The following is a 26,246-nucleotide window of genomic DNA, read 5'->3' on the forward strand; positions in this document are numbered from 1 at the left end:
CTCACAGTCCTACAGCCTAGAACCTTTCCACATAGAAGCCCAAGAGTCAGCAGCTCCACTAGTTCCACAAACAGAGAGACTGTGGCAAGAGACTGATCTCCACCATGGTTCCCAGGGCCCATTCCCCACCCCTGAGGCTGGTAGCTTTGTGTCAGCTGAGTTTTTACACAGCTGGCTGCAGTGGTCTGGGATAGACAGGGAGGCCCTCCATTCAGGAAAAGAGGGGGACACAGAACAGTCCTGATCTATCAATTGGCTGGCAAAGGTGAATCCTCAGTTTCCATGCAGGAAACCAGGGTATTTGTGGCCCAATTATCTCTACAAACACAGAAGCTGCAGTGAGTGAGGGAGCTCCACCATTGCTCCCAGTACCCACCACCCACACCAGAGGCTGGCAGCTTCAGATTGGCCTGGACTCTGCCTGGTAGACTGTGCAGTCTGGGAAAGATGTGACTGTGGGAAATAGGTTGCTGAAGAGCGCCATCTGCTGAGAACACTGGGAAAGTGCAGTCTGGCAAGATACTTTCCTACTATTCCTCTCCCTGTAAGGCCCTTTGGAACAGGTCTGCACACCCTGCATGAGAATCTGGCCTTGGTTTGGCTGGGAAATACTGACAAGCCAAATGCCAAAGACCTTCAACATGAACCGAAGAAACAACAAAATCTTAGATAAGAGAGAGAAATCAAATTTCAAAATAATCTTTTGAAGATAATCAGATGCCCAGAAACTAGAAAAATATCACAAGGCACATCAAGAAACAAGAAGGTATGGCCACACCAAATTATTGTATTAAAAAGTTGGAGGAGACACAGAATTTGGAACATCTAATCAAAGATGTTCAAGCAAATCTCCTAAATAATTTCAATGAGATGGTTACAAAGATAAAGACACTAGAAGAGCACAAAGAAGAATTTGAAATAATGCATAGTAAAACAGCAGATCTTATGGAAGTGAAAGATACTATAGATGAAATTAAAAATATACTAGATACACACAACAGCAGATTTGAAAAGGCAGAAGAAAGGATCAGTGAACTAGAGGACAAAACAACCAAATTCAAACACACAGAAGAACAAATGGAGAAAAAAATTGAACTGGGTCTCAGGCAAATGATTGACAACATAAAGCCCATAAATATACACAACGTAAGTGTCCCAGAAGGAGAAGAGAAGAGTAAAAGGCCAGGAAGTATATTTGAGGACATAATGGCTGAAAATTTCCCAACCCTTATAAAACACATAAATATGTAAACCAAAGGAGGCCAATGTACTCCAAGTAGAATAAATCAGAATAGATCTACTCTAAGACACATACTAATCAGACTGTCAAATGCCAAAGAGGAGAGGATCCTGAAAGCAGCAAGAGAAAGGTGACTCACTACGTACAGGGAAAGACAGATAGGCTAAGTATTGATTTCTCATCAAACACCATGGGGATAAGAAGGCAGTGGTACAATATATTTAAGATACTGAAAAAGGAAAAAAAAATGCCAGCCAAGAATTCTTTGTCAAATAAAGCTGTCCTTCAAAAGTGACAGAGAGTTTAAAATATTCACACATAAACAAAAGCTGAGAGAGTTTGTTGAAAGAGACCAGCCCTGCAGAAAATGCTAAAGGGATTTCTGCTAGCTGAAAAACAAAACAAACACAAAAGACGTGAAAGAGAGATTTGGAGGGGAGTACAGAAATTATGATTATCACTAAGGGTAACTAAAAGAATAAAAAGGGAGAAAAATATTAGATCTGACAAATAAAAGTCAAAAGATAAAACAGTCAAAGTAAGATGGCTTTTATAGTAGTAACATTGATCATAATGGAAGGAAGCTGGAAAACAATAACAACTGGAGAACTGGAAATTTCACAAATATATGCAGTTTAAACAATGCTCTCTTAAATAATAAGTGTGTCAAAGAAGAAACTGCAAGAGAAATCAGCAAATATCTCAAGACAAATGAAAAGGAGAACATAGCATACCAAAATTTATGGGATGCAGTGAAGACAATGATGAGAGAGAAGTATAAAGCCCTAAACACCTACATTAAAAAGAAGAATGAGCTAAATATAAAGACCTAACTGAACAACTAGCGAAATATAAAAAGAATAGCAAACTAATCCCAAAGCAAGCAGAAGGAATGAAATAAAGATTAGAGTGGAAATAAATGAAATGGAGAACAAAAAAGAGAATCAATAAAACCAAAAGTTGATTCTTTTAAAAGATCAATGAAATCGGCAAACCCTTACCTATACAGAAAAAGACAAAAAGAGAGAATATACAATTAATTAAAATCAGAAATGAGAGGGGGATCATTACCACAGACCCCAAAGAAATAAAAGGGATCATGAGAGGAAACCACGAACAATTAGAAAGTAGACAACTAGACAAAGAAACTAGACAACTTAGATGAAATGGAAAATTTCTTAGAAACACACAAAAAAGCTACACTAACTCAAGAAGAAATAGAAGACATCAACAAACTAATCACAAGTATAGAGATTAAATCAGTCCTCAAAAACTACCCAAAACAGAAAAGCCCAGGACCAGATGACTTCACAGATGAATTTTATCAAACATTTCAAGAACAGATGTAATTCTTGCTCAAACTCTTCCAAAAATTTGAAGAAGAGGGAACACTTCTTAACTCATCCTATGAAGTCAACGTAACCAAAATACCAAAGCCTGATAAAGATACTACAAGAAAAGAAAACTACAGGCCAATCTCTGTAATGAATATAGATGTAAAAATCCTAAGCAAAATACTTGCAAATCAAAATAATGGTGCATTAAAAGAATTAAACACCATGACCAAGTGGACTTTATCCCAGGTATGCGAGGGTGGTTCAACACAAGAAAATAATTTGATGAAATACACTACATTAACAAATCAAAAGGGAAAAACCACATGAACATCTTGATTGACACAGAAAATGCATTTGAAAAAGTTCAGCATCGTTTCTTGATAAAAATATTTCTAAAGGTAGGAATTTAAGGAAACTTCCTTAACATGATAAAGAGTGTATATGAAAAACCCACAGCTAATATACTCAATGGCGAAAGAATGAAAGTGTTCCCTCTAAGATAAGGAACAAGGAAAGGATGCCCATTGTCACCACTGTTATTCAATACTGTGCTAGAAGTTCTAGCTAGAGCAATTAGGCAGAAAAAGAAATAAAGGGCATCCAACTGGAAAGGAAGAAGTAAAAATCTCACTATTTGTAGATGACATGATCCTACATTTAGAAACCCCCCCCAAAAACTATGACAAAGTTCCTTGAGCTAATAAATGAATTCAGCAAAGTGGCAGGATACAAGATCAACAAACAAAAATCAGTAATGTTTCTATAAACTAGTAATGAGCTATCTGATGACATAATCAAGAAAAAATTCCATTCACAATAGCAACTAAAAGAGTCAAATATCTAGGAATAAACTTAGCCAAGGGTGTAAAAGATCTGTACATAGAAAACTACAAAACATTGCTAAAAGAAATCAAAGAAGACCAACGTAAATGGAAAGACATTCTGTGTTCATGGATCAGAAGGCTAAATGTCATTAAGATGTCAATTCTACCCAAGTTGATATAAAGATTCAATGCAATAATGATCAAAATTCCAACAGCCTACTCTGTAGAAATGGAAAAGGTAGTTATCAAATTAATTTGGATGGGAATGGGTCCCAAGTAGCCAAAAACATCTTGAAAGAGAAGAATGAAGTGGGAGGACTGATGCTTCCTGACTTTAAGCACATTATAAATACAGAGTGGTCAAAACAGCATGGTATTGGCACAAAAATTGACATATTGATCAATGAAATCAAATTGCAAGTTCAGATATAGACCCTCAAATATATGGTCAATTGATTTTTTTAAATTTAATTTTATTGAGATTGTTCACATACCATACAATTATCCAAAGATCCAAAATGTACAATCAATTGCCAACGGTACCATCACACAGCTGTGCATCCATCCCCACAATTAGTTTTTTTTTTTCAATTTTTAGAACATTTTCATTACTCCACAAAAGAGATAAAGACAAAAAAAGAAAATTCAACTCCTCCCATACTCCTAACCAGCCCCCCCCCCCCATTATTGACTCATAGTATTGGTTTGGTATATTTGTTACTGTTGATGAAAGAATGTTAAAATACTACTAACTGTTGTACATAGTTTGCAATAGGTATATTTTTCCCTATATACCCCTATATTGTTAACTTCTAGTTATAGTGTCATACATTTGTTGTAGTTCATGAAAGGGATTTCTAATATTTGTACAGTTAATCATGGATATTGTCCACCACAAGATTCACTGCTTTATACATTCCCATCTTTTAACTTCCAACTTTCCTTCTGGTGACATGTGACTCTAAGCTTCCCCTTTCCACCACATTTACACACCATTCAGCACTTTAGTTATTCTCACAATAATGTGCTATATGGTCAATTGATTTTTGACAAGGCTACCAAATCCACTCAACTGGGACAGAACAGTGTCTTCAATAAATAGTGTTTGGATAACTGGATATTCATATCTAAAAGAATGAAAGAGGACCCTTATCTCAAACCCTATACAAAAATTAACTCAAAGTGGATCAAAAACCTAAACATAACATCCAGTACCATAAAACTCCTAGAAGAAAATATAGGGAAACATCTTCAAGACCTAGTGATAGGAAGTGGTTTCTTAGACCTAACACCCAAAGCACAAACAATGAAAGAAAAAATAGATAAATGGGACCTCCTCAAAACTGAATACTTAAGTGCATCAAAGGCATTTGTCAAAAGGGTGAAATGGCAGTCAACTCAATGTTAGAAAATATTTGGAAACCAGATATCTAATAAGGATTTGATATCTAGAATATATAGACATCCTATGACTCAATAATAAAAAGAGAAACAACCCAATTATAAATGAACAAAAGACACAAATAGACACTTTTCCAAAGAGGAAATACAAATGGCTAAAAAAGCACATGAAAAGATGCTTATCTTGGCTAGCCATTAGGGAAATGCAAATCAAAACCACAATGAGATATCATTTCATACCCACTGGAATGGTTGCAACTAAACAAACAGGAAACTGCAAGTGTTGGAGAGGATGTGAAGAAATAGGAACACTTATTCACTGCTGGTAGGAATGTAAAATGGTATAGCTGCTGTGGAAGACAGTTTGGCATTTCCTTAGAAAACTATACATAAAGTTGGCTTACAATCTGGCAATCCCACTATTTGCTATATACTCAGAAAAGCTGAAAGCAGGGATGCAAACAGCCCTTGCACACCAGTGTTCACAGTGGCATTATTTACAATTGCCAAAAGATGGAAACAACCCAAGTGTCCATCAACCATTGAATGTATAAATAAAATGTAGTATATACATACAATGGAATATTACTCAGCAGTAAGAAGGAAAGAGGTCCTGAAGCACATGACAACATGGATGAACATTGGAGATATAACACTGAATGAAATGTCAGACACAAAAGGAAAAATATTGCATGATTCCACTAATATGAACTGTGCCGGTTTGAATGTATTGTGACCCCCAAATGCCATTATCTTTGTGGTCTTGTGTGGGGCAGACCCTTGGGTGCTGGTTGGATTTGCTTGGAATGTGCCCCACCCAGCTGTCGGAGATAATTTTGATGAGATGTTCCCATGGAGGCGTGGCCCCACCCATTCGGGGTGGGCCTTGATTGGTGGAGCTATGTAAATGAGCTGACTCAAAGAGAGAAAAGAGAGTGTAGCTGGGAGTGATGTTTTGAAGAGGAGCAAGCTTGCTAGATAGGAACGCCCTGGGAGAAAGCCGTTTTGAGGCCGGAGCTTTGGAGCAGATGCCAGCTGCTTTCCTAGCTAACAGAGGTTTTCCGGAGGCCATTGGCCATCCTCCGGTGAGGGTACCCGATTGCTGATGTGTTACCTTGGATGCTTTGTGGCCTTAAGACTGTAATTGTGTAGTGAAATAAACCCCCGTTTTATAAAAGCCTATCCATCTCTGGTGTTTTGCATTCTGCAGCATTAGCAAACTAGGACATGAACTAATTATAATATATAAATACATCATCATAAAATCTAGATTGTAGATTGTTAGGAGATAGAATAAGACTAGAGAACGGGAAGCTGTTGCTTAATATGTGCAGAATTTTTAACGAAGTTGAACTTAAATGTTTGGAAACGGGTAGAACTGATGGTAGCACATTATTGTGCATATAATTAATAGTGCTAAATTGTATGTGAGTGTGGTTGAAAAGGATAGTTTAGTGTATGCTACCAGAAGGAAAGCTAGAGGTTAAAATATGGGAATGTATAACACAGTGAATCTTGTGGTGGACAATGATTGTGATTAAATTTAAAAATATGAATAACCTCTTTCATGGACCAGAACAAATATATGACACTTTTACAAGGAGTTAATAAAAGAGTGACATATGGGGAAAATGTACCTATTGCAAATTATGGACTGTAGCTAACAGTAATATCTTAATATTCTTTCATCAACAGTAACAAGTGTACCACACCTAAACTAGGGGTCAATATTAGAGATATAAGGGGTGGAGGATGATTTGGGTTTTCTTTTATACTTTCATTTTTTTTAATTTTCTTTTTGGAGTAATGAAAACATTCTAAAATTGATTGTGGTGATGAGTGCACAACTCTGTGATGACACTGTGAGCTATGGATTGTACACTTTGGATGGATTTTATGGTGGGTGAATATATCTCAATAAAATTTCACTTTAAAAAAAAGAAGATTGGCCCATGTAGTTTGAGTAGATGTAGGTGGCATCGACTCAGACGAGCACTGAAAGGCAGAGGTGTGGTCTAGGCCCCAAAGTAAATGTAAAGGAAATGCCATCACTTTTTACATCTCTCTTGGGAACACCAGGAGCACTACAATGTGCTCCAGCCATTTGGCAGGTGGAGATTATCAATACTTCGGTTGCAGGGTCTGACAACAACAGGAATCTGACTTAGAATCTATGATGAGCTGTGAGCTTAGGGGACATCAGCTCCCTAATGAAAACCCCATGCATATATACACACATAAATATATATACATATTACATACATGTCACATAAAATAAAAACCACACCGCTTTTATACGCACCTCACCTAAAAGAAAAGCTCGTGTTTGCTCTACAACTTAAAAACTAGAAATCTGAGAAAGGGTAATAGCTAAATATAAACATCAAATATATTATTTTTCTTTGCCCAACTAATTGTGTCCAAAGGAAACCAAATGAATGTAATTCTTGAATGGAGACTGGGAGAGATCCTCTCTCTCAGACAAGGTTTTCTGTCGTATGAGTTTCATAGTTAGCTTTAAATAACAATATTGAGATGGAGGGTTCTGGTTTGCCTCCCCTTCCCCCCAGAGGGGATATGATTTTAGGCCTCTCTGTCAAATAGTCCCTGCCATATGATGCTAGAGAAATAGAATTATTTCCATTTCAATGAAGAGGAGAGGACACACAAGAAAATGAGAGATACATTAAAAGTCTAAACAACTAACATTTCATTAACTTTGTATCATGTTAGGGTTGCAACACATGAACTCCTGGGTTTCCTTCCCAGTCACACACTTGGCCATCGGAGGGCTGCTTTCTGGCTGAAATGCCCAGGGCACTCAGAAGCACCAGGAGCCCACTGCATACTGAATATGCCTGAACTCCCCTCTGTCACTGGCTACATCTTGAGAAAAACTAGGAAGCTTGGGCTACAGCTTCCCCCTTCCCTTTTGGCGAGATAACCAGCTCATTAAACCTGAACGTGAAGGGCATTTTATTATGCAGAGTCAGATCCATAGATTTATTTGCCCATTTTTCACCTGCTCCCCCCTCCTGCTTATTCCTTTGTATTCACTAATGGCCTTTCTCTAAGTTATATAATCCTGTCATGAGAATAAAATATCATTCCAAGACTGCTCATTTTGCCTAAATCATTCCCCTGTTAGCAGTGACAGGGATGGTGTGGGAACCACACCAGATCTGGAAGACAGCTTCCCCTCTCTCCAGGCGTCATCACTGGGCTAAGAAATGCAGAGATTGTAATAAGATCAGGAAGTAGTGACATGGACCGGCATGATAGGTAGTATTCATTAGCATTCAGAATGCCTAGGATAATAAATTAGAGCAATTGCGCAGAAACGGGCAATTTGATTATTCAACATTTTTCAACCCCAGCCCAAGCAGCTGGACTCAGAGTCGTTTTGCTGACTTCTCCCCATGCCATAAGGCTGGCAAGGTGGGCACAGGTGAATACATGACAATCATTTTCTCCCACCCAGACTCTGGGAGTGAGAGCTGTGGACAGTGTCTTACAAGCTTGCTGAGTGTGAATTGATGACCAGGAGGAGGAAGTCTTCATATATCTTAGCAGTGGAGGTGCCAGAGTTTGGCTGACTTTCTTTTATTGCAACAGGCCTATGCTTATTGGGGAACACTGGTGCAAAGCAACATGACGGGAGCCCTACACATGCAGTAATTTACATTCCTGGCAGAGAGGCTATCAGTCAATCGGGTTTTCCTGTAGAAACTCTATAATCTTGTGTGAGACTAGACTTTAATTTATTCACTCTGGCTGGAGGGACCCAGGGCCAACTCTTCCAGAATTACAATCAAACCACAATATTTAACTAGCTATATATTGTAAACCTTGTATATAAATTGATTAGCTAGACTAGTATAAGCAATCATATAAATTTATATTGATGGTGGCACAGCATCATTGGGACCACCAAAAAAATTCTTACTGTTTGTGGTAGATTGGATTAGGTATCCCAGTATAGACTGTACATAATCTATGTTATGTGGGTGTGAACCCACTGTAAATAGGACCTTTGGAAGACATTATTTTAATTAAGTTCTGGTGAACTGAATGGGGGGTGAGTCTTAATAAGGATTACATGGAGAAGTAGGAAATCAGGGGGAACCCCTGAACTCTAGACTGGTGTATTGAACTGTCCCTTAGACCTCTCTGGAATGTCTAACAGATGCCTAAAGCTTATATGCAGAACTGAGTTCCTTATGTCCACCCTTTCACCATCCTTTTATATCCTGCAAGCCCATCCTTCAGGCCCAATTGTGGGAGGCATCCTAAACTCCTCTCTTTCTCTCAAACTCCATCTCCAGCTCATTTGCAACCCCTTGGGCTCTGTCTTCTAAAGAATTCCAGAATCTAGTCACTTATTAACAATTCCCTTCACTGCCAACCAACTTGTCCTAGTTGTTGTTCATAAAATTCGCCAAACAACAGACTGTGCAATGTGTTTTGATTGTACCTGAAACACTTACCAAGAAAAGCTATCTGCTGGGACACAAAATGCTCCCCAACCACCATAGCCTCATACCTGTTATGCTAGGCATCTTGGTTTGTCCCGCCTGGTACACTATCCCCATTCTGCCTGACCTGAGCCCTGGAGGCAAACTGGCATGGATCATATCAGGGATGGGCAAGCTTTTTTCTGTAGAGGGCCAGGTGATTAATATTTTGGACTTTGTGGTCCATACAGTCACTGTCACAAATACTCAACTCTGCGACTGTGAGATAGAAGCAGCCATCGATAAAATGAAAGCAAATGAGCATGGCTGCATTCCAAGGAAAACCTAGTTACAAAAACGGGCCAGCAGGCAGTGGTGGGATCTGGCCCATGGGCCATGGTTTGCCAAACTTCGGACTTCACCAAGGATTTCCCCAGCCCTGTGGACTCCACTTGGGTTTGGTCAGTGGGGAACATCAGCAGAAAATGAGCAGGAGAGAGAGTAGTGAAGTCAAGGGGATTTCCTTCTAAAGTGTCTGTAGGGTCACAACATCCCTCCACATCCCTCAAGCAAAGATCTCAGCTCCTTCCAGGCAGCCTACTCCACACACAGCTGCGCCTCTGGATTCCTGCAGCAACTTTCTCCCTCAGCCCTGCATGCTAGGGGTAGTAACAGGAAACGCTATGCCTATAGTTTCCCGACATCCTGCCTTTGGTTTTGTAATCGTCCTTTCATTAAAATGCTTTCAAGTCACCCAGCTTGAGCCAGCCAGCTGTTTCCTGTGGGATCCTAACTTAGACTATAGCAATGACCTCTTAACACATCTCCTTGTCTCCACCGCTGCCCTGCACCTACCCTAACTTGTGCTTAACCTATTTTTAGCAAAGCAGCTAGAATGATTCTGCTAAAACTGGTAATAACAGGTCATGCCACTTCTCTGCTCAAAAACTCCAGTGGCTAGTATTTCTCTCAGATTAAAAGCCGAAGTTCTTCCAGTGGCCAGTGAGGGGCGCCACAATCTGACCCCATTACCCCTCACACTTCATTTTGTCCTGTTCTCCCTTTATTCCACTCTGGGATCATTAGCGTCCTCACTGTGGCTGGAACACACCAGGCCTGCTCCTGTCTCAGGGCTTTGCACAGTCTTTTCTCCCTGCAAGAAATCCCTGCCAAATATCCACAAGGCCTGCTCTCTCACCGCCCAAAAGTCTACCAGGCATGCTACGACCACCCCATTTACAATTTTATATTCTCCCCCCTCCTCATTCCCAATCCCACTTTCCCATCTCTAGTTTATTTCATATAACACCACATTCTAACATGCTATAAGATTTTTATTTATTGCTTATTCTCTTCCTACTAGAATGTGAGCTCCATAAAGGCAGAGATTTTTGTCTGATTTTTAAATTGGTGTATTGCCTGTTGCTAACACCCAAATAGCTTAGGTGCTTGATAAATACTTATTGAATGAATATTAGATATTTGCAAAAAGCACCCTGGGCTTAGAGTTAGGAACCCTGGGCTGGAACACGCCGTGTGCTTCATCTTTTCCATCTTTCCTTCCTTCCCTCCCTCCCTCCTTTTGTCACTCCTTTCTTCATTTCTTAGCTCTTGAAATAAGTGTTTGTTTTTGAATTTGCACAGAAAAATTAATAGGAAGGGAAAATTTTAAAACTCAAACACAATTTTCACCTCCTCATCCTATTAAACGGACTTCAATACTTGATGCTCCTTCCAAGCATTGTTTATATGTTGATACAATTTTAAAATTATGAAAATAACATAGTTTCTATTTTTATTTTACATTTTGGCTTCCACAATGAAAACGACTTTTTTCTGATTATTTAATACACATTTATTTAAAATTGAATGAACGGTACATAAAATACAAAAAAGAAAATAAGAAATGTTGACTTCTTACCACCTGAGATAGCACCATCAGCTTTCTTATAGCCATCCTTGCATCTCTTTACGCCTGTGTGCTTACGTTTATAATGTGCATAAAATGGGTTGTTCAACATGTGCTGTTTCTATCATGGGATTCATTAAAAATAACAAAAATTCAGCTTCTCTAACTAGGGTATTGATCTGCTATATAAAATATTTTACCCAAAGCTTTCTCCAGTTTTCTTAGTTCTCAAGTTGAGATTTCAATATTTGTACTTTTTTTTCTAAAGGAAACAGTGTGTTTATCTTGAGTATTTTGGGACCATTTTAAAACAAAAGTAAAATTATTGTAAACTCAGAGCATTTATTTTTGTTATTTTGTTGTAATGCTACTCAATGTATATTAATATATAACTAAATGTAAGTTCCTATGTTTATAGCTCTTATGTAAAACCAAAGCAAGTATATAAATTACCTATGAAAACAACACTGTCAAATCAAGAACTTTCAAATTAATAACATTTATTTAATAGGATGCATGATGCTATTTTGATTAAAGTAACTTACTAATAATGTTTGGTTTAATGATTGAAAGATAGAACCTCAAGTTTGGGCCCATGTTTAATCTCTTTTATTCTCTTTACTTCAGTAACACAGGAAATGTTAATTTGTAATTGAATTTTAGAAAATATATTAGTATCTTTAAGGCACTGTTGGCTAGTTCATGTTAATCAGACCACATATTTAATCAAAAGTGCCATCGATCAATTCATGATTGCAGATTTTAGTGGAGTTTCATTCTGTATCATTATTCAGTTAAAGGCACTGTAACCTTAGCATTGCAGCATTATTGAAATCTGCTTTAAACAGTCCATTTTTTTTGCTAGCATTAGGAATGCAAATATCTTTGCTTCCTTTTTCTGACTACCTCCCTCTTCCTGTGCTGTTAGGCTCGAGATGGGGATCTCTGGGGGAAGGACCCCAGCTCCCACCTGCCCATGGCCTCACCAGCTCGCAGTTTCCACTGTGCAAGGTTCTGGACCATGTGGCAGCTCCAATCTCTTACTCCTTTTCTCTGTTTTTATCAAAGTAAAACAATTGTGTGTGACGTTCCTGTGTCATTATTTGGTTATCACTTAGAAGTAACAGGCTCTTAAATATAAACTCAGACTTTCAAATGACATGAAAATATGTGATTATAAGATGACGATTCTCTTAGAGACCTCACTGGCCCAAATGCATAGGAGTCCCATGCCCCGGTTTAAGAAAACACAGATATAATGGGTTTTAGATTCTAGATGGTCCTGGGCTCAAATGATAGCTTCACAAATTTACAAGCTATGAAAATGTGGGAAATTCGCTTAACCTTTCTGAACCTCATTTTCCTTATTAGCAAAATGATTATTATCCTCATTGCTCACATGAGAAAATCTGCATTGCACAGTTGTGGTGAGGATTTAATGAACTGATCCAGGACAAGTGCTGGGCCAAGTCCCCACGTTACCAAATTCTTAGTTGCCTTTACAAACAGAGCAGCTGCTAGTGCTTCTAGCCCCAGCGACGAAGCCTAAACAGCCTCAACAGTTTGTTAACCGAGTTCCTGAATCACTACACTGAGTGGGTAATTATAGACTTAATCACCAGCCAGATATTAAGACCCAATTTTACAACCACAACACCATATATCTTTCCAACAAGCAAGGGGATAAAATCTATTTTTTTTTTTTGCATATGACTAGACCCTGATATAATAGAAGCATTTTTCTTTTCTAAGCTTAAGACCCTAACTCAAACCAGAGATAGCCGACCAGTTAAATTTTGCATTCAAACTCAGTGCAACATGCTTAAGGAGAAATGTTCAAGGCAGAGGAGTAGAGAAAGCATTTAAAATTAAAAACTTTCGTGAATGAAGTGTTCAACAGCTTTCCATATCTGACAACAGTAAAAATGAGAATTGGGGTTGATGGTGATGGCGTCCCTCTAAAGAGTAGGTTTTAATTCCTTGAGTAGATATTTATTCAGACCTATTTTTCTTTCCAGGCACTTGGCACTCCCTCGAGAACAATGTACATACAACAAGGAACTCGATACAGCATGAGATGTGCAGCATTACAGTTATCTATTAAATGGGGAGTAGTTCTATCTCTGGATTCAAAATAAATCTCTACAAAGCAAATTTTCTTGCTTTCTTTTCTTCTCTCTCTTTTTTTTAACCTGTACACTTTTTGAAGCATGATGCACTTACCTTCCTAGATCTCTTCTATTTTTCTCTAGGGTCAAAATTACGTGGATAATTACCTTAAGGTAGAGTCCCTTCTGATGCTCAGTACTCCTTACATGTGGATAGGAGCTAAGTCAAGTAAGGAGAGAATGGCTCTCTCTGCATATGACAACTGAAATGTTGCTTTTATCTTAAAATGCATATTTCCTTAAAGAGTCAATGCAGGGGATGACCCAGCTTTTATTTATTTATTTATTTTTAAAGAGTCTAGTTGGTAGATTAAAAAAGAAAAAGAGAGGGAGGATGAGGGAACTGAAAATCTGGAAACCAAGAACTGACACTCACTGTGTTATCCATGTAATAACAGGAGCCTCTAAGCCTGGCACCAACTAACAACAGCATGCTGTAAGCCAGGGATTAGAGCCAATGCCAGGGCAAGGAAACATTCCCTTCCCTCCCCAGTGGAAACCTGGCCACCTACCATCATTAGTTCCATTATCTTTTCTTCCATGAGGCCACCTGGCCACTGCCAAGCTATTCTCAACTGACACTTCACAGTGTTTATTCAATGTCCTCTGCATATTCCACTCCAGGTAGCTGCAGCCTTCTCCCAGCTGTGCTGTGTAGGACTGTGGAGCTTTATAACTTTCCTTTCAACAGCTGGCAGCTACAAATTAACTTTTTGACTTCATTAGGCTAATAAGCTGAATTATCCCTAATTTGGAGCACATGAAGCATCGCCCTCCTGCTTCCTGTAACCACCTTCTCTCATCCATCAGGAGCTGAGTAGCAGGGAAGCACCATATGGAGGATCAGGCAGTCTTGGTCAGAGCTCTAAATTTGTTTTTCCATCCCCGCTGGATAAGTGAATGACTTGAACCGTTCCAATCAACACATCCCAACTCTGGGGTCAGAGTGTGTGAATAGAAGATGCCACTGTGGTTTGGCCAGGGTGAAAATGAGCAGGCAGGCAAATCATACTCTGCCTTTGGGGCATGCACTTCTCCCCAAGACAATCTCCATCAGGAACAGTCTAATTCGAAGTTGTCTTAGGCCCCAGCTAGGTGATTTCCTCCAGCATTCCCAGAAGTCAGACAAAATGGGATAGCATTCCCTCTCCCCAATTCCCATTTTCCCTGGAAGCAGATGGTGGAAAGCTTTCACTTCATTTTGAAAATCAGTGAGAGTTGGAAAAAAAAAGTTCTAGCTTCCTACTGACAGGGACTCCTGGCTCTCTCCCTTCCAGCTGGATTTCCTTAAAGCCCCAAAATGGTTCAGCATCCTCTATAAAGTTGAACAAAGATTTTCCCACTACCTGTTAGGCTCAAGTGCCAATTTTTCTCCCAAAGAATTTTCCCTAGAGGGCAATGAAGGAAAACCAGCACAAACAAAACCCTTAAAATCTCTTCCAGAACCATGATGCACTGGTCCCTGCATTTTTAGCAGATCAAGCTCTTTTCATAGCGTGGCTCTCCTGGAACCTCCCTCCCTAAAAGCTTGGCTTAGAGAATGAGGCTGGGGAGATGGGGAAGGCAGATAAACAAGATTTGCTGGAACAAAAAAGCCCAAACACCCCTGACTTAAATCTTACAAGGAGAATTACCCTTTATAAAAGCAACAAGATGCACTTTGTACATGGAGCATAGTGAAAATAGTTTCTTGGAGATAGAATTGGAGCACAAAGAGTGAACATTGATGCTAGAACCACACATTAGACATTGCTTGATTTTGTTCCCCCTAGGTTTTGTTTTCTGTAAACTTTTATTTTTGTGGTTTATAGTTCAGGCAATCTTATGTCTGAGTTTTTCTAGGGCAATCCTTGTTTATACCTGTTGTTCCAACATACTATTTAATAGAGCCTTCTTCCACTTTCAGAAATATTCCAGTTAGGACAATCAGTTATAAGGAAACTTCATTTGCTCTTTCTCCCAGATCACCATATGCCCAGTCTGCCAACCTCAAGATGGTAGGTAGGTTAGATTAGTTGCTTTTTAGAGAATTCACATTAATGCTATGAGAAAAAAAATAGCATTTTAATTCTCCTTTCCTCTCTGTTACCCTTTTCCTTCACTTGGGACAACAAGTGATCGAGAGTCAGTATGCTAGAAAGAGGGTAAAATTTGGAAGGACACAGGCTTGAGTTTTAACCTCCCAGCTGACACTTATTATAACTTTGGTCAACTTGATTAAGTGACTCCTGTTCCTCATTGTCTTCACTTGAAAAATGAAGCTCGTTATATCTATCTTAGAAGACATGGTGGAGAGGATTATATAGAGACAATGTAGGTGCTAGGAATGGTGGTCAGAGCAGGCAGCAGTAGTTCCAGTGGTGGATGTAGTAGCTGCAGTAGCAATGGTCACGGGTAGAGCAGTTCAGTAGTAGCAAAGAAAAAGGCATCAGAAGATCTCTGGGTAAGCTTTTCCTCTGCAGCAGAATGGCTGTGCAACCCTAGGCAAGCCAGCTGGCTCCCTCTTCATCTCCCCACCCAGAATTTCAAGTAGGCCTTCCCTAATTTGCAATTTCTTTCTTTAAATGGTAAAATGAAATAATGCTTATGAAAAAACTCAGAAATGGATGCTCCTGGATTTTGTGAGGAGACAGTTGATGCAGAACACTAAGCACTCAAAAGTGCAGTGGATTTGGAGAAGGGGGCCCCTGTTTCTAAGGCCCCAGGATCTTCTAGGCCTAACCATGAGATGAAGCTAATGGGCGAAGGTACTTAGAAGCAAACCGGTTGTCGATGGAAGACAGAACGCCCTAACAATCCAATTGCTCCATGCAATAGACATGATTAATTGCCTACCCATCAGCTACTTCCTCTCCTTCCCTGCTGATGGACCCCTTTCTTTGAGGTAGAGAGACCCTACAACTCAGCAGATGCTGTCCCTGTACCCAGCCTCTATGCCAGTGAATGTCCTAGCAGTGGACTTATGATCCAGTTCTGCCCAAATGAGACATAAAGGGAGCAATGAGTGTGCATGTGTGTGTGTGAATAAAAAGACCCTCGCTAGGAACATACCCCTTCCCACTGCACCTTCCTGCTTCAACTTTAGTATGGGAAACATTTGGCAGCTATTTCGCAATCAGGAGGCCAGAAGTTCAAGGATGAGAATGGCCCCAGTGGCATTGGAGACCGCCCAGTGTGTCTACAACTCATCTAGTTAAATGAGATAATAAATACATACACATTGTTTATTTCACTCTTAGACATGGATTCTGTTACTTACAGCCAGAAGTATTTGTAAGTGAAATATCCGCATAAGTTTGGATTGTATAAATTAATTCAGAAGAGTTCTTTATAGTCTTTTTTTTTTTTTTTCAGTGTTTCCTTTCAACTGTCTTTCACAATTGCAGATTGGGTAAATAACATGCCTGATTCATGCAAATTAAAAAATATATCAGCTGTAGATGGGATTCCCTCAGATATTTTATATGAATTCCCATTTTTTTTTTTTACAAAGAAAATTATGGAAATTATGGGACAGCAGGAGGATGTTGTTCTCAAAAAGGAAGGGATTTTTAGATTTTTAATCCATGGATGCATAGAATCCTGCTGTGATGAAACCATGACATGAAATGTAACTCATTTAATCAGCCTGACCATTTTGAATTTGTACTTTTGAAGTCTGCTGGCATCCTGCATGTCTCAATATGATATAATATGCATTTAAATCTAAGAGTTAAAAATAATAAAATAAGAGTTTAAAAACCACACTGGGCTTCCCTGTCAGCAGCAATTCCATTTTCATGTGTCAGGATTAATATTTCACACATACCAGCTCATTAAAAAGTAACCTTGGAACACAGTGTCAGGGGGAGAAATTTTTTCAAGATGTGCTGGAAACTGTGCAGCCATAAAGAGCATCCCCACTAATTAACTTGGCACTCACGTTAGGCTGACCGGTTTGTCAGCAAGTTGGGGGTGACAGAGTAGAGAACCCCCTCCATGCTGTCTTATATATTGCTTTGCTCCATTTTCTCTCAAACTCATTTACTCAATGCTCGGAGTTATGCACAAAGGGTAATGAGGTAGCCAAGAGTTATAGGGGGTACAAAGGGCTGTGGGATGATGACAGTACTGGTAACTAGGGAGGCTAGCCTCAGGCTGTCTGAAATTGAAATTTGGAACTAAATTAAGAACTCAACCTGAGTACATACCGTCAGCCCCCTCTAGGATTGACACCACATAGTTTGACATGAAAGGATCTCCAGGTATGATAGTAGAAAATAACGTTCAAGACCATTCCATTGGGAGAGTAACACCTTGGAGGGGGGTAAGCAGAAAGGTGGGGGTGGGACATCCTTATCCAAACTGTCCCCAGAAAGTGCCCTCAGATTTTGATCTAGAGAATTTCTTTGTGCTGGTAGGATCCTTAGAGATGATCCGAGTGTGTATATGTGCAAGCAGACGTATCATGATGTCTCCAAAGTCAGTGCAAGCTGGGATCTAGATAAAGCTCAGGAGTGGAGCAAAATGCTGACTGGGACCATGTCTGTGCTTTTCCTTCCTTTCTTTGGATTCCAGGACCAGGATGCTGAGATAATTTCTCAAAGTCAGGTTAAAGATACGGTGGGATATTTATCTATATTATTAAATGTCGGCATGTTCAAGGGAATGTTCCCAGGGAAAACTACCCAAGCTAAATGTCATATAATGACCAGGGAATAAGCCAGAAGAGAATACCTGGGAAACATTACTGATTGGTTCCTGAAGATACTAGCTTATAGTTATTTTGTAGACTGAAAGATGATCACAATCCTAGGCATCACTGAAGAAGATTAGAATCAAAGTAGAAAAATATCCTACTTTTCCCTCAAATGTTTACATTTCCAGTATTGGATGGTGTCCTTAGTTATGTATCAAAGTAGATACAACCTCTTGATAAGATTAAGGGACGGGAACCAAATTGATTAGGAAGATTAAGGAGCTGCCATATGATGGCCAACTAAAATTCTTTGTTCTACATAACATGGTTAAAACATGACTGACTGGAGCTGGTCAGGGGATGGAAGCAATGAATTAGCAACATTTATATTCTAAAATACTCAAGGATTGGACAAATCAAAGCATTCCTTCGTACAAGCGGCAAAAGAGAAGATTTAAGTGATCTTCCTAGTATCTTATAGAAGAACCCTGGACTCATGATCCACGGTGCAGTGTGTTTTTGCTTCCCAACAGCACTCCTGTGAACTGTGATATGAAGAAAACGAATGAAAAGGTCTCTAAGTTCTGTTCCGGCTCTCTGTTGTGATGGTGTAATTGATAATGGCCAATTCTGTCCACCACTATGCAGAGAGTATGAGGTGTTCTGTGTATTTTTTCAGCAAGAGGTATGCTGTGATTTTCTTTCTTTCAAGGATTTGTTCTTTTGTCAGTTCAGAAGCAGCGCAAAGAAGGAAAAACCTTTTCCTCTCCCCTAGAAAAACCAAAAAGAAGTTTGCTCTATTCAAGTAAAAAAAAAAAAAATACATAGCAGTTAGATACATGTTCCTTTCTCCCACTTTCCCAATAAGGCAGCCAGAAGCTGAAGGGCAGGGGTGCTGAGCTTTATAACCAATGCCCACCACAACTTAGCTCTGATCTTCACTCCCAATGTTTTCACACAACTGAAACCCTGAGTCAACTGAACAGCTTTTTTCTTTCCACAAATGCCCATTTCCATGCTCTTCGTTCAAATCCCTGACAGAATTCCTTTTCTCTAACTTCTTTTTTGCCATCAGGAGATGATCTGGCCTCGGATTTCACAGAGAAAACAGAACCATCGGTGCTGCCTCAACTTACCACTCCCCAACCACCAAACCCTATACTTGCACCCGTCTTCTCCTGCATCTCTGGTTTTTTGTCTGAGGTCATTCGTGTTCTTTGGATACCATCCTCTTCTCCTTTCAAGAGACATTACCTAATTGCTTACTTGCTCTTTCATCCCTGCCTTAAGCTCTCCATATCTTCTAGGTTCCTGCTATCAGGATTAAAACATGCTTACATTTCACCCATTATAAAAATACCCTTCCTCAATCCCACTCTACTGATAAGCATGACTTTTCTCTTTCCTATACTACTTTTACAATTATAAGTAGATAATAACTATAAATTATCCATTTAATGTTTGTCTTGCCTCTTAATAAAAGTGTTATGGAGCAAGGAATGAGTTTATTTAATTCGTTACTGAATATATAATGTCTATCACAGTGTCTGACCTATAGTAGGGAGGTATTCCATAAAGTTTTGATGAGTGATTAATAAATGAATGAATGATGTTCTTTCTTTGGAACTTTGCTCATATTGTCCCTTCCCTTTAATTGGAATACACTTCCCCGACCCCTCTTTTCTTATCCAAATCCTACATATTATCTGCTGATATTCAAATGAAATGTATCATGTTGCTTACCTCCCTCCAAACCAGAATGATGCCCCCAAGGAAAATAATAGCGCCCTCCTGAGAACTCTCCTTATTAGAAACTTTTGGCGCTATATACTTGAGTCATTTGTATTCTGACTCTTCTCCAGTAAAACACATAGAGGATAGTTTCCAGTATACTGACATTAACATGTCCTCCACAGGAACCTGGCTTTGCACAGAGGAGATGCTTCACAAGCATTGAGCTCATCCATTCATCCGTTTGTTGATTCACTCCGGAAGTATTACTGGGCACCTACCAAGGCCCAAGCAACTGTGATAGAAATGAAAATAAAAATAAAAATTCACATTTAAGTGGGTGACAGAGAAAAATTGGCAGGCAAATGTTAGTGTGATAAGTACTATGAAAAGGGTAACTCAGAAGAGGAGCACTTAGGACAGTCTTGTGGATACAGAGAAGGCTTCCCAAGAAAGGGGTACTTGAGTTAAGTCCTGAAAGACGAGTGGAAATTAGCCGAGGTTAAAGAAGCAGAGGGAAGGCATATGAACAGCCCCTCGGTGAGCCAGAGCACGACAAACTGAGTGAATAGAAAAGGGTCTGTTATGGTAGAGACTGAAAGGGAAGGTAGAGGGAAAGAAGAAGCTATATCGTCAGGGGCCTTATCCATAGGTCAAAGGGGAGCCACTGAAAGAGAGAATTATCTGAACTGGATTTGTGTTTCAGAAAGTTCTTTCTGGCTGGAAAAGTTAAAGCACAAATAAATGGAAAAAAAAAAAAAAAAAAGGATGACTTCTTGGGGTGAATGTGAATGTTAAACTCCCTTGTTTTGGATTTCTCCTCTTAGGGTATATATTTTCTGGGATTTACTGTTCACCCCTAAGGAAGTGTATTGCGCATCTTGTCCTTTTGTCCATTTTTCTTCTGTGAGACTTTAATAGTCTTCTCAGGTCATTTAGAATTAATGAGGCAAATGTCCTCAATCAAGAAGCAATTTAAGAACATGCTGCTAATTTCAATGAGTTCTGTAAATGAACTAATCTAATACTAGTTAGCCTTTTTTTTTGGGGAGAGTGATTTGTGGTTGTATTTTCCTGATTTGTGCCCATAAGCCTTGGCTTTCTGAATGGGCATTTTGAGCCCAGGGCTAAATAATCATGTCATAAGGGTGGCGTGATTCCGCGTGGGGCATGGAACATCTCCTTGGTGCATAAGTGGAGCGTGTCTTTTGAGAAGTAGGTCTTGACTGTGTTTACTGAAACTGAAAGTCATAGTGACTTAGATCAGGGATAGAGAAGCTGAAAGACATCATGAGATTTTAACCATCTCCTATAGATTTTGCTAGCTTATCTTTAAAAAAAAATCTTTTTAGAGCTAAAATGGTAGCAATTGTTTTTAATTTCTTCATTAGCAAAGAGGAAAATCTCATTTCTTATATAAAAGTAAAGCACACTTACTGATACTTTAAGGATCTTACTATTTCCATTTTTTTTTTTTTTTTTAAGCACTTCATCTTGTGAAGAACCAATATTTTCTGTAGCATTTTCTCTAAAATCAAGCTATCAGGAGGAATATATCTTTTACGGACAATTTTGTATGGAGAGTTTTGTCTTTAACCAGCAAATCTATAGGTCTACAAGAAATGAGAATGTTTTACAATGCCATCGTACCAATAAAAGGATAAAATATTATTTCTGTCACTGAAGTAGTTTCCGTTTAATGGGAAAGTATTGTCCAAAGTATAGTTTAGCATTGTTGAATCAAGGCTGAATCAGCAGCTTTCAAGCACCTGGTAAATTCAATCTCCTTTGAAAACAGAGAAGAGAGGAGAATTGAACTGATTAAATCAGGATAGAGCAGAATTTCTTTTAAAAGAGGTAAAAAACAATAACCATAAAGGAAATGGTTAATAAAATGATGACATTAAAATTAGAAACTTCTATTCATAAAAAAGACACAATAAAGAAAATGGAAAGACAAGCCATAGAATAGGAAAATATTTTTGCCACACAAGTATCTGCCAAAAGGCTTGTATCAAAAATAAAAATAGAACTATGCTGTAGAAAATGGCCATGGGACTTAAATAAGCACTTTACACAAGAGGAAATTCAAAAGTCAGTATATATTTAAAAGAGAGCTGAAACACCTTAAGAATCAGGGTGATGCAAATTTAATGATCAGATACCATTGTACATCCACTAGACTGGCAAAAATGAACAAATTGAATAAAGCCATCATTGTTGGCCTCAATCAAGAATTCTCACACGGTGCTGGCAGGAGTAAACAGTATTAAAGCCACTTTGAACAAGTTTGGCATAACTAGAAAAGTTGAAGATACATCTACTCTTTGGCTCAGCAATTCCACTCCTTAGCAAGAAACATATGCACACACTAATAGTCACATTTCACTTTAAAAACCTGGTGGAGACTTTGATTTTGTTCTTTTGTTTCTGATGTGAGACAACAGATTCTGGAGGAACTGTAGGGTAATAGAGAATTAGGAGTGAATAAAAGGACTTTTGCATAAAAAAGAGAATCAGAAATAAAGAAGGGAAAGAAGATGGAAGGAAGGAGGAAGGAAGGGAGGAAAGAAAAAGAAAGGGAAGACAGGAAAGGAAGGAAAAATGAAGGAAAGGAAGATCTTTTTAAAGGGTCTTTGTAAAATGAGTTCTTGGTTAAGAAATAAAAAATGTTTGGACTTCAATCCTCTGCTGACCAGTTAATTCCCTCTTTCTTTTTGCCTTTTTCTTTTTTTAATTTTGAAAAGGCTTTGATATAAAATTTTATTTTAAAAAAAGTGGGAAACAAGAAGAAATGTACTTGGCTTTGGATATTCAGGGCCCTATAGTTCTTCTAAAGTACAGTATTATGTTTAATAAGAGATTCTACATTATCTGACACCTGGTAACGGTGATTTTTATTATTGACAACCCCCTCACAACTCTTGATTTTGTGATTGGGGTAGATGGAGTATGAAATGATAAGTAATTTTTTAATGACAGTATCAGTGTAATAACACATGCGTTAACGTCTTCAAAAGTAAGAGGGTTGCAATCAGTTGTCCTATATTGAAGTAGTCATTTGAAATTAGGCTTATATATTTAGCATGACCATATCTCTGATCTGCCTTGGGCAATTCTGGGTTATGCCCATTGTCCTGACATGAGTTGTTAGCAGTGCACCCTTTTACTCCAAAGCCCTGGTTAACTACGGTTATTCTGTGTAATCAGTTGCAGAATAGTTAAGTTGAACAAATTTCATAAATTTGAAATAACACCTGTCACCAAAATCTGGAAAATGTGGTTGCCACAGTATATAAAATATTCAATTATTTAATATTGGGAATCAAAGGAAATTTTGTTAATGAATTGAGAGAACCAAGAACAATCAGGTGTTGAAATATCTTTAAATGATTTTGAAAACACTCAAGAATGAAAACTTGTTATCTTTTCAAATAAGGTCAAGGTTATTCAAAGGAAAATATTATTACACCTAGAATTCTAAAATGGGTCATATTAGGTTTCAAAAATGTAGAAATAAATAATTGTGACTTTATCAACCTATTCTTGAAGATTTATGTTCCAGACAATTTCTCTGTGAGATAATACCTTCAAAGCCCTTTCTTTAACATTATAAAACAACAGAAAATTAAACAAATAGCTGAGATTTTCTGACAGAGGATACTAAAATCAGTTTGGTCAGTTGAGATTTATATCTTCCCCAGTATATAACGATATATTGACTCACAGTGGTACCTCTTCCTTAAAACAATAAAAGCTGCTTTTTTTAAAATTTTTATTTTGAAATAATTTCAAACATACAGGACAGTTGCAAATACAATACAAACCCCATACAGAGAACTCCAACACCCCCCCACCCCAAGATATCCACATCTACCAATTTTACATTTTGCTACCTTTGCAGTACCTTTCTTTCTCTTTCCTTCCTTCCTTCCTTCCTTCCTTAAAAGCTGCATTTTTAAGAGTTATCAAAGTTACATTTAAAACAGAGAACCAAAGATTTTCTAGGCAATTGTCAAAGAAAGGGAGGGGACACTCTGAATGATAAATTCAGATTGGCACATGAGATCAGCTTTCCATATTTGTGAAGCACAATACTTATCGCTACTGAAGGTTACAGAAAATGAAAACAGAGCAAAATATAATTGTAGAACGGTGCTTTAAAAGAACTTTTTCAAAGAATCATATTCCTTAATTATTTTTCCCATTCACCACAGGGTATTTCTGATTTCATTCATACCATAGTATGTGTTTATATTTTAAAGTAACGAGTTATACACACTCGATCCCAAAGCATCAATACATTTGCACATTTTGAAATTAGTCTTTGGATTACTGTTCTTCTTTTGATTTTCATGACTGTTTTTGGGAACTCAAGGAAGCTTCTACTGGCAATGAACATGCAGTAGCAAGAACAGCATCTCTAAGTCCCTGAGATGTGATGTGAAACAATACCTTAGCTTCCTTCCGGCTTGGTGATTTATACAATGTTGCCAACCTCTGCTTTCAGTCCCAGTGAAAGATTAACCATGTTGTAGCAGCATGTCCCCAACTCTCCCCTAAAGCAGGAAACAGTGAGACCTGAGTTCCATCAAACTTTGTTGTCATCTGGTTGGTAAAAATTACAGCTAATCTGTGGTTATTTGCAAGACTGATCATTTGCTGGGCTAGGCCATTTAGTAACCAAGCACCAAGTGATAAGTCCTCTAGGTCATGATGAAAAGGAAAAGCAATACCATCCACTAATCGAACCTTTGAGTGTTCTGAAAAGAAGTCTGGAGGAAGATAAACTAGTGCCCAAAGTTCTGTGTAATCATGACAACAAAAGTAATAAATATGGGATAGAAAATTTTTGAGAGTAAAGTCTTCCAAAGACTTTTGGTGCTCCTCTCCCATGTGTTCCTGCTATAAGATGAAGGTGTTGAATGCAGACAGTAGCAAGGTCTACCACTCTTTCAACCACAAAACTTCCCTCCATTTCAATAAAAATGACTTCACCTGCCACTCCTCCAAAACATTCTGGTATCTGTACATCTACTACCAATTGCATACATAATTGTGTTCTTCCAACACCAGGTGCACCACAGATTTCTGGTGTTTTGGTTAAGGGTACTCCATCCCCAAGAATATTATCTAGTGCTGAACAGAAGGTAATTATGAAGCCCTGGGTATGCTCCTGCTCAGGAAGTTACAGTGCTGTACACTTCTTGCCTGACTCATATGTACCAGCATGTCTTGGTATGTTTAAGAGACACTCTCCTCATATAATCTTTAGAGTTTCTAAGGTTTCCTCTTTAGATATCCCAACTTCTTTGCTGAGTTCAGAGGGTTTCATCTCCAGGAGTTCCTCTGCAGTCTGGAAACCCACAGAGACTGGTTTTACCTGCACCACTGAGGACAGCAGGAAACTTCCTAAATCTGCTTATTTTTAAGATAAGATACTAAAAAGGATGAAGAAAAATATTTTCTAAATTACTTAGTGGAGTTTATAAGTAAATATTGGCCAAAATGTGGGAAATCCCATTCATAGGAAATTATAAAAAAAGAAAAGTCAACATTTATTTAGCACTTACTGTATTCCATGTATGGTATAAAATCCTTTATATGTAAAAATCTCATTCACAGGACCTCCAGGAAAGACGGTGGAGTAGGGAGCTGCAGGACTCAGTCCTTCCTCCGGGGCATCTAGTAAACAGCCAGAAACTGTTGGAAACAGCTGTTTTGGGGCTCCAGAGGCCAGAAAAGCACTGCACAGCATCCAGGGAAGAGCGGGAAGAAGAGACCAATAAACCGTGGTGAAGACTGTGCTTAGCATCCTCTGTGCTGTGGCAGCTGGTGCCCAAAACACACTCTAGTGGTGGGGTGCCTCGAGATCTAGCTCCTAGCTAGCTGCTCCTGTCAGAAAGGGACTTAAAAGTCATCTTCCCCAAGAACGGGCTGGGAGGGGGCATGACTAAGCACTGATCATGGCTTTTGAATAGTAAACTTGGATCTCTGGGTTCTGGCTCTGAGGGAAGCTACTGTTTCAACCCACCCCAGACACAGGCTGCTGTTTTAACCCTGTCCCCTACAGGGGGGAAGCAGGGGATACTTAAAGTCACAGTGCCTTCTTAGGGCTGCAGGGAACAGTTTGCTGAAATGCAGCTCATCCCCAGGAAGAGTCGGGGAGCACAGGTGGACACTGATCACAGCTTTTGATTAGCTAATTCAGATCTCTGGGTCCTGGGTCTGAGGTCCAGTATCAACCCATCTTGGACAAAAGTGGTTGCAGCCTCTGTTTCAACCCTGTCCCCAAGAGGAGACTTAAAGGGACAGGACCTCCTTGGCACTGCAGGGAACAGTTTCCTGAAGGGCACTTTCTGCTGGGCAGGCCAAGAAAGAACAGATTTCGGGAGCCATCAAAGTAATGTATGGTGTACTTCTTGATCTCCTCCCCAGGGAACTTTTAAACCGATCTATACCCCTTTCATGGGCACCTGCCCTGTTTTGACTGGGAAATACTAA

At 38.9% G+C, this 26,246-nt stretch overlaps 1 pseudogene; it reads right to left on the reverse strand.

Moving 5' to 3' along the window:
• Positions 1-24,095: 24,095 nt before the first annotated feature.
• On the reverse strand, positions 24,096-25,325 carry LOC119530652 (annotated as a pseudogene).
• Between the last annotated feature and the right edge of the window lie 921 nt (positions 25,326-26,246).

Source organism: Choloepus didactylus, chromosome 3, assembly GCF_015220235.1.
Source record: "Choloepus didactylus isolate mChoDid1 chromosome 3, mChoDid1.pri, whole genome shotgun sequence".
Taxonomy (NCBI): Eukaryota; Metazoa; Chordata; class Mammalia; order Pilosa; family Megalonychidae; genus Choloepus; species Choloepus didactylus.